This window comes from Peromyscus maniculatus, chromosome 23 (assembly GCF_049852395.1).
Source record: "Peromyscus maniculatus bairdii isolate BWxNUB_F1_BW_parent chromosome 23, HU_Pman_BW_mat_3.1, whole genome shotgun sequence".
Lineage (NCBI taxonomy): Eukaryota > Metazoa > Chordata > Mammalia > Rodentia > Cricetidae > Peromyscus > Peromyscus maniculatus.
Window position 1 is genome coordinate 48,296,276 of NC_134874.1, and position 7,237 is coordinate 48,303,512.

Here is a 7,237-nt window from a genome sequence, read left to right on the forward strand (position 1 = left end):
ACAGTGTATTGGACTGAAGAGAAGCTCCTGTTTTACTTAGTTTCCAATCCTGAGTTGAACTAGATATGTCCTGTTTGTGTAGGAATCACAGTTCCTTTGTTCTGAGCTAGCTCACTGTACTGGCCCTATAGTAAACACAGTAGAGTGCAAGAATGCCCGTTTCTAAAAGCAGAGTGTTTTTCTTGCATGACACACTAGGGTACATTTAAACTTCCTAAACGGAGTTGAATCACGTTCAGTTTCAAGTTCTAGCAGAAAGGGTTCATTCAGGCTAAGAACAGCACTCATGTACTATTCTTGCCATACACAGTGCAAATAGCATTCCCGTCTGTTCCCAGCAAGTACAGTGTATTGGACTGAAGAGAATCTCCTGTTTTACTTAGTTTCCAATCCTCAGTTGAACTAGATATGCCCCGTTTGTGTAGGAAGCACGGTTCTTTTGTTCTGAGCTAGCTTACTGTACTGGCACTATAGGAAACACAGTAGAGTGCAAGAATGCCTGTTTCTCAAAAGCAGAGTGGTTTTCTTGCATGGCACACTAGGGTTCAGCTAAACTTCCTTAACGGAGTTGAATCACGTTCTGTTTCAAGTTCTAGCAGCAAGGGTTCATTCAGGCTAAGAACAGCACTCTTGTGTTATTCTGGCCATACACAGTGAAAATAGCATTCGCGTCTGTTCCCAGCAAGTACAGTGTATTGGACTGAAGAGAAGTTCCTGTTTTACTTAGTTTCCAATCCTGAGTTGAACTAGATATGCCCCGTTTGTGTAGGTAGCACGGTTCTTTTGTTCTGAGCTAGCTCACTGTACTGGCCCTATAGGAAACACAGTAGAGTGCAAGAATGACCGTTTCTCAAAAGCAGAGTGTTTTTCTTGCATGGCACACTAGGGTTCAGTTAAACTTCCTAAACGGAGTTGAATCACGTTCAGTTTCAAGTTGTAGCAGCAAGGGTTCATTCAGGCTAAGAACAGCACTCTTGTGTTATTCTGGCCATACACAGTGCATATAGCATTCGCGTCTGTTCCCAGCAAGTACAGTGTATTGGACTGAAGAGAAGCTCCTGTTTTACTTAGTTTCTAATCCTGAGTTGAACTAGATATGCCCCGTTTGTGTAGGAAGCACAGTTCTTTTGTTCTGAGCTAGCTCACTGTACTGGACCTATAGGAAACACAGTAGAGTGCAAGAATGCCCGTTTCTCAAAAGCAGAGTGTTTTTCTTGCATGGCACACTAGGGTTCAGATAAACTTCCTAAACGGAGTTGAATCACGTTCAGTTTCAAGTTCTAGCAGCAAGGGTTCATTCAGGCTCAGAACAGCACTCTTGTGCTATTCTGCCCATACACAGTGCAAATAGCATTCGCGTCTCTTCCTAGCAAGTACAGTGTATTGGACTGAAGAGAAGCCACTGTTTTACTTAGTTTCCAATCCTGAGTTGAACTAGATATGCCCCGTTTGTGTAGGAAGCAAAGTTCTTTTGTTCTGAGCTAGCTCACTGTAATGGCCCTATAGGAAACACAGTAGAGTGCAAGAATGCCCGTTTCTCAAAAGCAGAGTGTTTTTCTTGCATGGCACACTAGGGTTCAGATAAACTTCCTAAACGGAGTTGAATCACGTTCAGTTTCAAGTTCTAGCAGCAAGGGTTCATTCAGGCTAAGAACAGCACTCTTGTGCTATTCCGGCCATACACAGTGCAAATAGCATTCGCGTCTGTTCCCAGCAAGTACAGTGTATTGGCCTGAAGAGAAGCTCCTGTTTTACTTAGTTTCCAATCCTGAGTTGAACTAGATATGCCCCGTTTGTGTAGGAAGCACAGTTCTTTTGTTCTGAGCTAGCTCACTGTAATGGCCCTATAGGAAACACAGTAGAGTGCAAGAATGCCCGTTTCTCAAAAGCAGAGTGTTTTTCTTGCATGGCACAATAGGGTTCAGCTAAATTCCTAAACGGAGTTGAATCACGTTCAGTTTCAAATTCTAGCAGCAAGGGTTCATTCAGGCTAAGAACAGCACTCTTGTGCTATTCTGGCCATACACAGTGCAAATAGCATTCGCGTCTGTTCCCAGCAAGTACAGTGTATTGGACTGAAGAGAAGCCCCTGTTTTACTTAGTTTCCAATCCTGAGTTGAACTAGATATGCCCCGTTTGTGTAGGAAGCAAAGTTCTTTTGTTCTGAGCTAGCTCACTGTACAGGCCCTATAGGAAACACATTAGAGTGCAAGAATGCTAGTTTCTCAAAAGCAGAGTGTTTTTCTTGCATGGCACACTAGGGTTCAGTTAAACTTCCTAAACGGAGTTGAATCACGTTCAGTTTCAAGTTCTAGCAGCAAGGGTTCATTCAGGCTAAGAACAGCACTCTTGTGCTATTCTGGCCATACACAGTGCAAATAGCATTCGCGTCTGTTCCCAGCAAGTACAGTGTATTGGACTGAAGAGAAGCTCCTGTTTTACTTAGTTTCCAATCCTGAGTTGAACTAGATATGTCCTGTTTGTGTAGGAATCACAGTTCCTTTGTTCTGAGCTAGCTCACTGTACTGGCCCTATAGTAAACACAGTAGAGTGCAAGAATGCCCGTTTCTAAAAGCAGAGTGTTTTTCTTGCATGACACACTAGGGTACATTTAAACTTCCTAAACGGAGTTGAATCACGTTCAGTTTCAAGTTCTAGCAGAAAGGGTTCATTCAGGCTAAGAACAGCACTCATGTACTATTCTTGCCATACACAGTGCAAATAGCATTCCCGTCTGTTCCCAGCAAGTACAGTGTATTGGACTGAAGAGAATCTCCTGTTTTACTTAGTTTCCAATCCTCAGTTGAACTAGATATGCCCCGTTTGTGTAGGAAGCACGGTTCTTTTGTTCTGAGCTAGCTTACTGTACTGGCACTATAGGAAACACAGTAGAGTGCAAGAATGCCTGTTTCTCAAAAGCAGAGTGGTTTTCTTGCATGGCACACTAGGGTTCAGCTAAACTTCCTTAACGGAGTTGAATCACGTTCTGTTTCAAGTTCTAGCAGCAAGGGTTCATTCAGGCTAAGAACAGCACTCTTGTGTTATTCTGGCCATACACAGTGAAAATAGCATTCGCGTCTGTTCCCAGCAAGTACAGTGTATTGGACTGAAGAGAAGTTCCTGTTTTACTTAGTTTCCAATCCTGAGTTGAACTAGATATGCCCCGTTTGTGTAGGTAGCACGGTTCTTTTGTTCTGAGCTAGCTCACTGTACTGGCCCTATAGGAAACACAGTAGAGTGCAAGAATGACCGTTTCTCAAAAGCAGAGTGTTTTTCTTGCATGGCACACTAGGGTTCAGTTAAACTTCCTAAACGGAGTTGAATCACGTTCAGTTTCAAGTTGTAGCAGCAAGGGTTCATTCAGGCTAAGAACAGCACTCTTGTGTTATTCTGGCCATACACAGTGCATATAGCATTCGCGTCTGTTCCCAGCAAGTACAGTGTATTGGACTGAAGAGAAGCTCCTGTTTTACTTAGTTTCTAATCCTGAGTTGAACTAGATATGCCCCGTTTGTGTAGGAAGCACAGTTCTTTTGTTCTGAGCTAGCTCACTGTACTGGACCTATAGGAAACACAGTAGAGTGCAAGAATGCCCGTTTCTCAAAAGCAGAGTGTTTTTCTTGCATGGCACACTAGGGTTCAGATAAACTTCCTAAACGGAGTTGAATCACGTTCAGTTTCAAGTTCTAGCAGCAAGGGTTCATTCAGGCTCAGAACAGCACTCTTGTGCTATTCTGCCCATACACAGTGCAAATAGCATTCGCGTCTCTTCCTAGCAAGTACAGTGTATTGGACTGAAGAGAAGCCACTGTTTTACTTAGTTTCCAATCCTGAGTTGAACTAGATATGCCCCGTTTGTGTAGGAAGCAAAGTTCTTTTGTTCTGAGCTAGCTCACTGTAATGGCCCTATAGGAAACACAGTAGAGTGCAAGAATGCCCGTTTCTCAAAAGCAGAGTGTTTTTCTTGCATGGCACACTAGGGTTCAGATAAACTTCCTAAACGGAGTTGAATCACGTTCAGTTTCAAGTTCTAGCAGCAAGGGTTCATTCAGGCTAAGAACAGCACTCTTGTGCTATTCCGGCCATACACAGTGCAAATAGCATTCGCGTCTGTTCCCAGCAAGTACAGTGTATTGGCCTGAAGAGAAGCTCCTGTTTTACTTAGTTTCCAATCCTGAGTTGAACTAGATATGCCCCGTTTGTGTAGGAAGCACAGTTCTTTTGTTCTGAGCTAGCTCACTGTAATGGCCCTATAGGAAACACAGTAGAGTGCAAGAATGCCCGTTTCTCAAAAGCAGAGTGTTTTTCTTGCATGGCACAATAGGGTTCAGCTAAATTCCTAAACGGAGTTGAATCACGTTCAGTTTCAAGTTCTAGCAGCAAGGGTTCATTCAGGCTAAGAACAGCACTCTTGTGCTATTCTGGCCATACACAGTGCAAATAGCATTCGCGTCTGTTCCCAGCAAGTACAGTGTATTGGACTGAAGAGAAGCCCCTGTTTTACTTAGTTTCCAATCCTGAGTTGAACTAGATATGCCCCGTTTGTGTAGGAAGCAAAGTTCTTTTGTTCTGAGCTAGCTCACTGTACAGGCCCTATAGGAAACACATTAGAGTGCAAGAATGCTAGTTTCTCAAAAGCAGAGTGTTTTTCTTGCATGGCACACTAGGGTTCAGCTAAACTTCCTAAACGGAGTTGAATCACGTTCAGTTTCAAGTTCTAGCAGCAAGGGTTCATTCAGGCTAAGAACAGTACTCTTGTGCTATTCTGGCCATACACAGTGCAAATAGCATTCGCGTCTGTTCCCAGCAAGTACAGTGTATTGGCCTGAAGAGAAGCTCCTGTTTTACTTAGTTTCCAATCCTGAGTTGAACTAGATATGCCCCGTTTGTGTAGGAAGCACAGTTCTTTTGTTCTGAGCTAGCTCACTGTAATGGCCCTATAGGAAACACAGTAGAGTGCAAGAATGCCCGTTTCTCAAAAGCAGAGTGTTTTTCTTGCATGGCACAATAGGGTTCAGCTAAATTCCTAAACGGAGTTGAATCACGTTCAGTTTCAAGTTCTAGCAGCAAGGGTTCATTCAGGCTAAGAACAGCACTCTTGTGCTATTCTGGCCATACACAGTGCAAATAGCATTCGCGTCTGTTCCCAGCAAGTACAGTGTATTGGACTGAAGAGAAGCTCCTGTTTTACTTAGTTTCCAATCCTGAGTTGAACTAGATATGCCCCGTTTGTGTAGGAAGCACAGTTCTTTTGTTCTGAGCTAGCTCACTGTACTGGCCCTATAGGAAACACAATAGAGTGCAAGAATGCCCCTTTCTCAAAAGCAGAGTGTTTTTCTTGCATGGCACACTAGGGTTCAGCTAAATTCCAAAACGGAGTTGAATTACGTTCAGTTTCAAGTTCTAGCAACAAGGGTTCATTCAGGCTAAGAACAGCACTCTTGTGCTATTCTGGCCATAAACAGTGCAAATAGCATTCGCGTCTGTTCCCAGCAAGTACAGTGTATTGGACTGAAGAGAAGCTCCTGTTTTACTTAGTTTCCAATACTGAGTTGAACTAGATATGCCCCGTTTGTGTAGGAAGCACAGTTCTTTTGTTCTGATCTAACTCACTCTACTGGCCCTATAGGAAACACAGTAGAGTGCAAGAATGCCTTTTCTCAAAAGCAGAGTGTTTTTCTTGCATGGCACACTAGGGTTCAGTTAACTTCCTAAACGGAGTTGAATCACGTTCAGTTTCAAGTTCTAGCAGCAAGGGTTCATTCAGGCTAAGAACAGCACTCTTGTGCTATTCTGGCCATACACAGTGCAAATAGCATTCGCGTCTGTTCCCAGCAAGTACAGTGTATTGGACGGAAGAGAAGCTCCTGTTTTATTAGTTTCCAATCCTGAGTTGAAATAGATATGCCCCGTTTGTGTAGGAAGCACAGTTCTTTTGTTCCCAGCTAGCTCACTGTACTGGCCCTATAGGAAACACAGTAGAGTGCAAGAATGCCCGTTTCTCAAAAGCAGAGTGTCTTTCTTGCATGGCACACTAGGGTTCAGCTAAACTTCCTAAACGGAGTTGAATCACGTTCAGTTTCAAGTTCTAGCTGCAAGCGTTCAATCAGGCTAAGAACAGAACTCTTGTGTTATTCTGGCCATACACAGTGCAAATAGCATTCGCGTCTGTTCCCAGCAAGTACAGTGTATTGGACTGAAGAGAAGCTCGTGTTTTACTTAGTTTCCAATCCTGAGTTGAACTAGATATGCCCCGTTTGTGTAGGAAGCACAGTTCTTTTGTTCTGAGCTAGCTCACTGTACTGGCCCTATAGGAAACACAGTAGAGTGCAAGAATGCCCGTTTCTCAAAAGCAGAGTGTTTTTCTTGCATGGCACACTAGGGTTCAGATAAACTTCCTAAACGGAGTTGAATCACATTCAGTTTCAAGTTCTAGCAGCAAGGGTTCATTCAGGCTAAGAACAGCACTCTTGTGCTATTCTGGCCATACACAGTGCAAATAGCATTCGCGTCTCTTCCTAGCAAGTACAGTGTATTGGACTGAAGAGAAGCTCCTGTTTTACTTAGTTTCCAATCCTGAGTTGAACTAGATATGCCCCGTTTGTGTAGGAAGCACAGTTCTTTTGTTCTGATCAAAATCACTGTACTGGCCCTATAGGAAACACAGTAGAGTGCAAGAATGCCTTTTCTCAAAAGCAGAGTGTTTTTCTTGCATGGCACACTAGGGTTCAGTTAAACTTCCTAAACGGAGTTGAATCACGTTCAGTTTCAAGTTCTAGAAGCAAGGTTTCATTCAGGCTAAGAACATCACTCTTGTGCTATTCTGGCCATACACAGTGCAAATAGCATTCGCGTCTGTTCCCAGCAAGTACAGTGTATTGGACGGAAGAGAAGCTCCTGTTTTATTAGATTCCAATCCTGAGTTGAAATAGTTATGCCCCGTTTGTGTAGGAAGCACAGTTCTTTTGTTCCCAGCTAGCTCACTGTACTGGCCCTATAGGAAACACAGTAGAGTGCAAGAATGCCCGTTTCTCAAAAGCAGAGTGTCTTTCTTGCATGGCACATTAGGGTTCAGCTAAACTTCCTAAACGGAGTTGAATCACATTCAGTTTCAAGTTCTAGCAGCAAGGGTTCAATCAGGCTAAGAACAGAACTCTTGTGCTATTCTGGCCATACACAGTGCAAATAGCATTCGCGTCCTTTCCCAGCAAGTACAGTATATTGTACTGAAGAGAAG